This window comes from Chlorocebus sabaeus, chromosome 10 (genome assembly GCF_047675955.1).
Source record: "Chlorocebus sabaeus isolate Y175 chromosome 10, mChlSab1.0.hap1, whole genome shotgun sequence".
Taxonomy (NCBI): Eukaryota; Metazoa; Chordata; class Mammalia; order Primates; family Cercopithecidae; genus Chlorocebus; species Chlorocebus sabaeus.
The window spans coordinates 32325779-32336815 of record NC_132913.1 but is presented as its reverse complement, the minus strand read 5'-3'; the positions used below and the strand labels follow the sequence as shown (position 1 = coordinate 32336815).

At 37.0% G+C, this 11037-nt stretch overlaps 1 long non-coding RNA gene across 1 annotated transcript in view; it reads left to right on the top strand.

The window, feature by feature from the left end:
- The first annotated feature begins 7545 nt into the window (after window positions 1-7545).
- Window positions 7546-11037, top strand: part of LOC140712669 (uncharacterized) — a 37071-nt gene continuing 33579 nt past the window's right edge. Inside the window, exon 1 of the long non-coding RNA XR_012094383.1 lies at window positions 7546-7885. This is a non-coding gene — a long non-coding RNA (uncharacterized lncRNA). The remainder of the gene's footprint in view (window positions 7886-11037) is intronic.

The following is an 11037-nucleotide window of genomic DNA, read 5'->3' as shown; positions in this document are numbered from 1 at the left end:
CTTAAATGTAATGAACCCATTAATATTTGTTAAGTGTGTGAACACATTAACAATATATGATAACATTCTTTCTAGAAACTAGCTTATGGGTGCCAGAAGCTTTGTATTTCATACTTTCATCATTGTTATTGAATTTTAAGTATTGTCTTAAGTTACCTTACCTCACCCATCTGGTAAAGATATTTTATATGTAAAATCAAGGCTTTTCTTTTCAATTACATTTCACTCACATTCTGAACTCTATTTTTTACATCCTTAATTATGAACAAAGAGATCTTGAGAAATAAATCCATTTCCACTTCTAGCTGCGTTTCAAAATCTGGAATATTGAGTCTCCATGGAATGCTCAGCCTCAGAAAGATTTTCCCCTGGGTCTCACAGGATATATTTTACAGCAGTTTAGGAGAGGAACCAATAGTTTTTATGGTCCTCAGGAGGACTGGATGGGTAGAAGACCACCAAGAAATGGAATAAGATTTCAGTTCTGTGGGTGTTACTCGAAGAGATTTGCTAAACCTACAAATTTCCCCTTCAGGTTACTATAAGTCAAGGTGACATATATGTAATATATATATGAATTGGCAATGTAATTGCAACAAATGATTTCTGTCAAGAAGAATTTAAAATACATTTTTTAATCCTAAATATTTTTTCAGAATATCAGTGGAAATAATGTTTTCCAGTTTATGAGAAATCACTTGGTTACTTCCTAGAAAGACATTAAGGATAATATGAAATCTAGTATTCACAGAAAAAAGTTGTTTTTATATCTATAATTGTTTTGCCTTAAAAATATCATTTTCATTTGGAACCTCAGTGTCCTTAAAGGGTAAATTTTCTTATGTAAATATTGTGAATATAAGGAGTCTTTGAAAAACAATAAAATAACATTGAAACAATAAAAGTTGATTAATGAGGAAGTGAATGGAAAAAAAAACAGAATAATAACAATAATAATAGTTAACCTTTGGGTTAGGTGGAGTGGCTTACACCTCTAATCCTAACACTTTGGGAGGTAGAAGTGGAAGGATTGCTTGAGGCCAGGAGCTTAAGACCAGTCTGGACAACATAGGGGACCCTGCTACAACAAAAACGTCTTTTTTAAAAGAATAGCTGGGTATGGTGGCATGTGCCTGTAGTCCTAAGTACTCAGGAGGTTGAGGCAAGAGGATCACTTTAGCCCAGCAGGATGAGGCTGTAGTGAGCAGTGATTACACCACTGCACTCCAGCCTGGGCAACAGAACGAGAGCCTGTCTCTTAAAAACAAACCAGAAAAACAGTTAACCTTTGAAAAGTTTTTAGTTTGTGCAATGTGTGTAGTAAGCAGCAATTTTATGCATCTAATTTAATCCTCATAACAATTATATAAAAAGAGAGGTAGGCTGGAATTAGAATTTGAATCCAAATAAGTGAAATTCTGCAGAATGACAAGAGTAGGACTAAGAGAATAAAAAACATTTAGCCTATTCTGTTTCACATTACAAATTATTTCTTAAAAAAGAACCCTGGGCACATACTCTATCCTTCAAGATAACTCTTAGGATTGCAATCTGTCAATATTCAACAGAAGAATTAAAAATCACGGTGTATTTTGAACTAGTAATTCAGCTTCTAAAATTGTATAAAATATAAATGCAAGGATGTTCATTAAAGCATTACGTAAGATAATAAAAATTCAGAAATGGCACAAATGATTTTGGATTTGTTAGGTAAACTATGGTAGGTCTCTGAGATAGTTTACTAAGTATCACCATAAATTATATTATAGAAAAATGTTTCTGAGAGGAAAGAAAATGTTCACAATATATTGCTAACCTTAAAAAATGTATTCCATTTTGAATAGAAATAAAAATATATATGCATATTTTGAAAAGGTCTTGAAAGAAAACATATTAAAATGGTAATAAGCAACACTTCTCCCAGCTGTGTCCAGAATCCAGCATCCAAAGCTTCAGTGGTGGGGCGGCAGGAGGGGTGGCAGCAACATGGCGACCTCAAGGGTGGAACTATGGTGTGAGTTTGGATCTCATTCTAAGTGGTACAGCTCCCCCAGCCTGGTTCTCTGGCTCTTAGTAAACTCCACAATAGTCTTCAATAACTTCAAAATACTTTTGCTACAAGTATCCAGAGTTTGTTTATGTGGCTTGCCCTAAGGATCCCAACAGATACAGGTCCTCCTTAGAGTAAAGTCCTGTGTGAAACACAAAGCAAATGGCCAAGAGGTTGAGGTCCTCTGTTGGAAAATGTCCAGCATCAGTTATTCTCATGATTTCTGGAATTATCAAATACAAATTCTCTTCCCCAAGATCAATTTTTGAGCAATAGCAGAGACACTGGAAATTTACTGCGATAGAAGTGGAACTAAGGAAGAAATGAGGAAACTGCTGGAGACTGGCGTCCCAGGTCCTACCTCCAGACGGCTGCCTATGTGTGCTTTGACCAATGTGGGTAACAATTATCCCCATGGAAAAGAACTCTTCAGAGAAATTCTATTTCAAGGTGAAGATCCAGATTCAAAAATTAGGACTCCACAAGTTACAAGTCTGTACAGTCAAAAAAATAAATAAATAAATAAATATGCAGACCTACTGAGGAGTTCAAAGAGGAAACTTAATAAAGCAATTCCCAGCCCCAGAAAATAGCACTCATGTGAAGGGCTAAAGATATTCCAAATGGAGGATTTCCTAACACCTCCTAAGATGTGATGACTGAGAAGAGTGACAAGTAGATAATTCCAGGGACTAGAAGAGAGAGGCAGCCTTTTGAAAGGGTACAATATAATTGATTTCATTTTCAAGTGAAATACCTGGCACTATCACTGCCTCTCGCAATTCACCCATGTGACCCACAAGGAAGTTCCTATGACCCTTTGGCTGAGAAAAAAAAACTGACCTGGTTACGAAGGTGTCACATCATATGCTGGTACTGGCCAGCCATGGATTGCTTATTCTGCTGCAGCCTCAGCCAAAGATGTCCGTAAAGAAAAGTGATGAAGAGATATCCTCTCTCATGGACAAAACTTGGAGCAGGAAGTCTTGTTATTTAGTATGCCTGGGAAGAGAAATGACCTGAGGTTTAGATTGATTTGCAGGCATTCACTGTTGGGTGGCTAGTTGGCCAGGAAATGGAAGAAGAGTGTGAGAAGATTGGTGAGCACTGTCTGGGAAAAAAGTCATGTGAATGTACCAAAACTGGGCACAAAGCATGAAGATGTTTGTATCCTGTGCAAAATGCTCTGTGATAGACATCCACTCTTAAGGAAGTTCTCATCAATCATATTGTCACAATCATTCATACAAAGGCTATCAGGCAGCATTCCTCCCCAGTGCTTATCCAGTGGGCCCCTGTACAAAGATGTCATCATGACAGACAGAGGCAATGCAAGGCCTCAACTGCACAGTCTTCACCTCCACTTTATCACCATAACATGGTTTCTAACGTACAATCTCAGTGACCAATATTTAATACCTGACAGATCATCATTACCAAAGGGATTAGCAGCTTTCGGGGGGCAGGTTGATTACAGTGGTCCTCTGTAATCAACAGTGAACCATTTTGGAAGGGGCAGAAATTTGGCTTCATTAGATGGACATCTATTCTATACGTGGATTTGCTATGCTTCTGCCAGCACTATCATCTCATGAACTTATGGAAACATACTGTTAATCTTCATAGAATCCCATGACACGCTGGAGCTCATTTCACAGCAAAATGTGCAGCAAGGAATTTATACCTATTAAATTTACTTGTCTTGCAGTGTACCCTATTGTCTGAAGAAAACTTACCTAATGGAACAATGAAATTAATTACTGATAATTCAGTTATGAAATCAGCTGGGAGACCACATCCTAGGAATATTGGGTGCTTTGAACAAGGAACCATTATAAGGTGCTGCTTCTCTCATAGCCTGAATATAAATATTTGGAACAAATGGGAAAAATGAATTACCATTTTTGTTAATACACAAAATAATGATATTTGTATCATTGTTGCTGTCTTTATAACTTCATACTCAGCAGATTTAGAGGTCTTAGTTCCAAAAAAAGAAATACTTACATTAATAACACAATAATTGTTCCTTCGAAATATAATTGAAACCCCCAGGTCGATATACTTTGGGCTTCTCCTGCCATTGAACCATCAGTCAAAGAAAGGAGTTGTGGGAATTGATCCTGTCTAACAACAGAAAATTGTTTTGCTGAAACATGACGGGATTTACTGTCATCTTCTCTTAATACTTTCAAGCTTAGTAGTAAAAATCAAAAAGCAACTATCCAGTAAAGCGAAAATCACTAAGGGTTCCAACCCTTTAGGAAAGAAGTCTTGGTTCACCAGCCAGATAAAAAAACCTGACCAATTGAGGTTCTGGTTGAGGGCAAGAGGAACATAAAAGAATGAAGGAAGGCAGCACATTCATGATTAGAAACAGAGATGAGGGTGATGCTAGCTCTGCCTGCTTTTATTATGTATATATTAACAAATTATTTCTATTTTGCCCTTTCCTCTTTCTCTATTCATATTATCTATGAGGGAGTGTTCATGATGCATAGATTTTCATTTTAATTCACAAATCACTGCACTCTGAGAAACTGCATCTAGAACTGATGAAGAGGACATTGTATCACTTGACCACCTTCAACTTTGAGAATGAATAGTGAAGATGAGACTTTTTGTGTCCCTTTTGTGGAGAGGTGTGACAGCATCTTCATTTGTGCTTTGGGTTGCATTTTATCAGGTAGAAGAATGAAGTCATTGTTTCACGGGAATAAATAATATATGGTTAGCAAAAATGCATGCTGCACAGAAAAAGGGGTAGACTGTGTTACTTCCTTACTTCCTACTTCCTTACTGCTCACAGATTCATTTCTCACTCTTATTCTGCTTGCCAGAAATTGGCTTTTACAAACATGTCCAAGGTTTTTTGTCAACTGCTTTCTAGCTAGGTAGGGTAAATGGGAAGCCCTACGTATGAGTTTAGGCTGAAGGAAGGGATAAATCAAGCCCCCATTCCAACCCTCCCGCTGCTTCTGGTAGGATATCTAGTAATGGCCTAATCTTCTCATGGTTCTAATTCTAATCAGGGATCTAGATAGCCCCTCTCACTCTGGTTTCACCTCCAGTTGACTGGCCCTGGTTCCTAGGCTCTGGTAATACCACATTCTCCCTCTGTCCTCCAGGTGTAGGAATGGCAACACTTATGTGGGTTGGCACACCATCTTTGGTTGGCTTTTCAGCTCTTCTAATTCCTTTGTCATACATTTTAGGCTTCTTACATACTCCCAAGCATTGACTCTGTTTTCTCATTAGACTCTGACTGATCACAGTTATTTCAGTAGTTTAGGTGAAAGATAATGGTGATTTAAATTGAGGTGCTAGGGTGTTAGCAGTAGGTAGTACCAAGAGATTTAAACAGAGTAGAGGATGTGCTATATATATTGAGGTGTTGAAGAAAAGGAGGAATCAAGGAGAATGCTTGTAATTTTTTTTTTTTTTTATTTTAAGCAACTGCATAGATAATGGCATAATTTATTGAAATGCACCAGATAAAGGAAGAAACAGTTTGGAAATAAGAATTTTAAAAGTTCCTTTTATATGTGTTCATTATGAGATCCCTGTAGGATAGCAAAATGGGATTTCCCTATTTGACAGATGCTTAGTAGAAACTAGAGATTTGGGAAAAGACTCGGCCTCCTTCTTGATACCTCAGTTCTAAGTCCTCTTTTTCATTTGCAATTAACTTATAAGTGGTTAGACACCAGCTCCTTTTTCTGTTCCTGTCAAATGGAGAAAAAAATGAGGAAAAATGAAATTTCTAGGGATATTTTTATTTAAATGATACTCTAATAGAATAAAAGAATTTGGCTGACTGTTTTAAGTTTTACCAGAAAGGATTTTACCTGATTCTGAAATGGCAAAAATAAGTGATGTTCTAAACAGGGAAACCTTAAGGCAACTCTCATTTGCTTGTTCTGATGCTCTGAGAACAACGAGAAGCCTAATTACTCAACAGCCAAGTGCACTTAGCAATGCTTTGAGAAACTGCCCTCTGTCACCATTCTGTTTTAGGACATGATCAATTCATTGCCTTAGTATCGGCTAAATTTCATTGGAATAAAAATAGGAGGAAAATACTGACCTCATAATGAAATTCTTGAGTCCAAAATAAACATTTGCAAGCACTTTGGTGCCTGAATGAAGGATATGAAAGAAGCACTAGTTTGTTTCTGGCTTTGTGAATTTAGCCACATTCTCATGTTTCTATTACCACATAGTTATCAGCCATTCACATATAAAAATATAATCTGGAGTCAGGAACTACAATATTAATAATCAATAATGGGTAAGAACACATGAAAACATCACCAATATATTTCTGAAAAGGAAATTGGGTGTCAGATTATCTTTCCTAAATTTTATACATTCAGTGTTAGCTAATATATTTCTTGGAATACTTGTATAGTTTATCTTTTTGTGATAGTGTCTTTCAAAAAGTGTTGTGGAGTGTGACATAACATGAGAAAGCAATCCTACAGCAAATTTTGCTTTATACCTTTGCTATAGACACAACATTCCAGTTGATGTGAAAGTGTGTGTAGAGTGTATATGTCTGTGTGTATGTTTACTGAATGCATCCTCATTGTTGGCTGGCCATTTGTGGGGGGAAATGTGAAGAGAAGTAGAGTGGCATAGAGATGGGAAACTCTCCTCCTTAATTAGTCTTATAAAACCAAAATTTCCCATGCTTAAAAGGTCAAAGAGAGAGTATAATGCACTTATGAAAAAGAGATACCCTCATTAATCTGGTTGTTCTTGGCCCAGACCACAGAAGAAATATAAATGCTGTCATCACTTATGTGTGAGATAAAGGATGAAATGTGGGAATTTGTCGGTTTACTGCAATGACCATTCTTTTGGTTTGAGAACATTGATGGAAATAACCTGAGCTGAGAAAAGCTCCCTGTGAGGAATACACGTTATGGGAAACTATTAAAGACAACGTTTGGTCAATGACCTTCTTGATGTAGTTTAATCAAGCTGCATGCCCCACACCAAAAAGACAACTACTTGAAGAAGGGAGCCCTCAACAAGCCAAGACATTTTACCTTTCCTCTATTACAGGAGTCTGGTAAAAGACACGAGTGTGCAATAAATCTCTAGTTCATGCATTCAGAGGCTGCACTATAATAATGATAGACTATAAATCACAGAAAATATGTTACCTTTATTTTAGGACAGTCAATAGCTAGAAATAGTGCTAACCAATAGCACAGATGTCTAGTAGATACAAAAACGAAGGTTTGGCAGTTGTTTAAAAATGGGAAGTACAAGGATTTGACCTGAAATATATTAGAAAATAGCAGCAGTTTCATAGTTTTGTCAGGTTTCCAGTTTTTCATTTCACTATTTCTTTTTTAAATCCCATGTTCTGTTTTGGAAGGTAGACTGCAACTTTGGAAAACTGAAAAAAAAAAAAAATTCTGTCATGCATTTCTAAAATAACCTTGTAAATATTTGTAGATCATATACACTTACACGAGCTTTTATGTAAATTTGTTTTTCTTTGAAAGTTTAAGGATAATTGAATGCTGAGAATGGAAGTAAAATGAGGCTGTAAACAAATGGGAGGCCCCCGCAAGGACCCAAGGGGATTGGAACTAGGATTTCCATGTGCCAACTATTAGCTAATTGTGAGATGACACTGACTGACCGGACTCATGATCCACATCCCAGTGTCTGCCTCAAAAGAGCTGTTAGAAGAAGAAAGTGCTCATTTGCTGCAACTGTGACCAAGTTCTCTGAAATCCAATAATAGACAGCTGGAGATCCCTCACATAACTGACAACACTAAGGGTCAAAGAGGCTTCTGATACCCCTGAGGGAGAGGTAAGAAAAAGCAGACTAGGTATTTTAAGTACAACAGGGTTAACAAGCTGTAATTTACTACCTTGTTGATTTTCTTGCTTGCTGGAAGTCTGTAGAAACTGGGAACTTATGGAAAAGTGAATTATACTTTTCAAATATCCTCTTTTTTGTCTTTCCCTTTTTTTTTCTTGTGCCCCACCTTTTTTATGGTGGTGGGAGGGGGGATGGTCAGGAAGTTAGGCAAGTTGATTTAGTTAAACAGTTGAAACTCTAGAGAAATGTGATCTTAACTTCCCAGAGGTTGAAAAGTAATGCTGTTTCCTGTGATTCTCCATTTCCTGGGTTTAGCAGGGACACAGATCCCAAGAATTAAAATATGATGAGAACGTCTGTCCTCCTAAGATGTTCTCACCCCGGCAGGAAAGTACCATACCAGAAATTTCACAAGAAAGTCTGCTCTCATGAGACTCACAGCCAGACTTTTAACCATTTTGATAAGTTCAGAAGAGCTTCCATCAAAAAACTTTCAAACGCCTGTCCCCAGTGACCCCACAGATCCCTTTGAGAGCCACCCAACACCACTTCATAGTTCCCATAAACACTTGGACCTTTCCCTGTGAAAGCTGACAAGTTTTCCCGAAAGTCCTTACATACCACACTCAGCCTCATCTTGCCAAATGTGCTATCTCAGTGGAAACTGCTGGAACTTTCCAGACAGATTTTATGCTACAGGCAAAAAGCACCTCAGTCACCAATGTGCCCACACTGTTTTCTGAGACTGTCGATACCTACATATTTCATACACGATGTAAAAAGTCTCATACTTTTTTTCTCCCTGTATAACTAACTATTGCTCTCATAATACTTTGTGAAAAATGTCTCATAACTACAGTAATTACTGATGTCAACGCCCCTGTTAATATTCTGGATCTGCAAACATTTCACATCAGATCTCCACATGGAAAAGGGACTGCTCACCTCTACTTTGTAAATTAGCTATATGATTTATCTGTGGGAAACATTTCAAAAATATAGATTCAGAAAGACATCTACCACATGATGGCTTTTCCATATGGCATCTCATAATTATTTTGCTGTGTGTGAACATGATGAAAACAGTTTCATAATCCTCCAAGGGTCAGAGTAAATTATTTCAATTAGACATATTTCAGAGCAAACATTACCTTAGGGTTTATTAATAATATTACCTGAGAAGGAACAGCTGCCTTTTATGCATAAAAAGCTGTCAGCTTCTTACCGCTCCATACTATAGAAACCCTTTTGTGACTTTAAAAAAATGGCAGATTTTCTCATGCTTTACCTAAACACAGAACTTGGCAGCAGGGACCTGGTTGTAATCCTCAGCATGGGAGCTGGTGGGTGGATTTTTTTTTTCTCTATAAACTCTTGTATAAACCACACCAGTCTCCTGGTATTTATTCTGGGTAATGCTAGAAATTGTACACAGATCCAACAGGCCATGTAAAGGAGTTTTGTAACTTCCTGAAGCCCTTTCATGCAAAATCCTTACTCTGAATGTTATTCCAGAAAGATGGGACATTACAGCAGCTTAAAAGGAAGGTTTGCTTTGTTGTCTTTTTCTCCTCTACATTGGAGCCTTGCAAATATGAACTAGGTCAATTGGGGCAACATAATAACAGCAATTAATATGAAATTAATTGACCTATATTGAAAATGTGATGCCCATTGAAATGGCTTCAGAGCTACATCACGTAGATAGCTATATTAATAATAATTAAGGATTGGAATTTTTCTCTGTAGACGGGTTGTCACTTTATAAGAGTTAGTTGGAGCTACATATTACTGCAGCACATCAATTAAGCTTCGCTTTATTATAACCACTAGTCTCTGAACATGCATATTAAAAGATCTCAAGGCACAGAGTCTATGAGACGTGTGGAAAAGAGATTAGAAACACTCTGTGTGTCTAACAAATGTATCATCTTATCACAAGCTTTTCTTGCCTCCCACCCCAAGATAATGACGATGACAATGATAATGTGATGATGATAATCTTTATAATAATGGGATGATGATTTTGATAAGGGCTTCTCACCAACATGTCCTGCTTTTGGCAAAACTTTCCTAAGGCAAATGCATATTCATATTGGCAGAACTGACAAAGAATGTATTTTTTTAGGAATTTGTTGCTGGTTGCATGAGAGATGGTATGGTAGGTAGTAGAATTAGTCAATATCAACTATTCAAATATTACTCTTTTGGCATTGAGTCCCGGTGAAGCTTCAAATTCTCAGAGGATCTTAGCTGAGGTAATATCTGTGACCTTATGAGTATTTTTTGAGACAAACTAATTTAAGTAGTGTGACTGAAATTTCGAAAGAAACTTAAATGTAAACACACAATCTTTCAAATACTTGCAACCAACATTCCTTTTCACAAACATACATGAAGCCGTAAAGCAGTCCTTTACCAAAGACAGCAGGGAAATGCTGTGAGGCGAACAGGGTAATCAGAAAATTTTCTTATATTTGTTTATTTTGCCAATGAATATTATACAGCTGTGGGGAATAGAAATGAAAATTGGGGAATAGAAATGAAAATTGCAATCAGAAAGGTTATTTGCATTATTTATTTCTATTTCATTTTAGGAAAATATCAATAAAAATGGGGAACATTATAGAATTTAAAAGAAACCTTGTATTATATTTTCTACATTCCTTATAGAAGGGCAGAACATCTCGTATGCTTTGTTGCAACTATTCCAGAAAAAAACAAAAAACAAAAAACAAAAAACAAAATGCCATAATCATTGCTTCTCTATCCTACAATCTTATGCTTTCCAGTTCTCCTTTTTTTTCCTCTGTCTTTTGGCACTCTAGCATGTCAGATTGTTTTGTACCTGTTTTGACCCCAACTAAATGGTGGAGCACTAAGAACCAAAAGCAGAGCCATAACTGGGTCAGAAGAGATCTGAAAACCTAATCATGCCACAGATGAACCATTGGCAATAGTTCAATGCTTACTTGTGGCACCAATTTATTTCTTCCCATAGTGACCGCCATCTAAGTAAATGAACCAGCATCTACTCAGTTGCTCAGAAAAAAAACCTGCGAGTCATCATTGACTGCTCTCCTTCTCTCACACCCCAAATCTGAATCAACAGCAAAACTGTCAGCTCCTAATCAAAACAT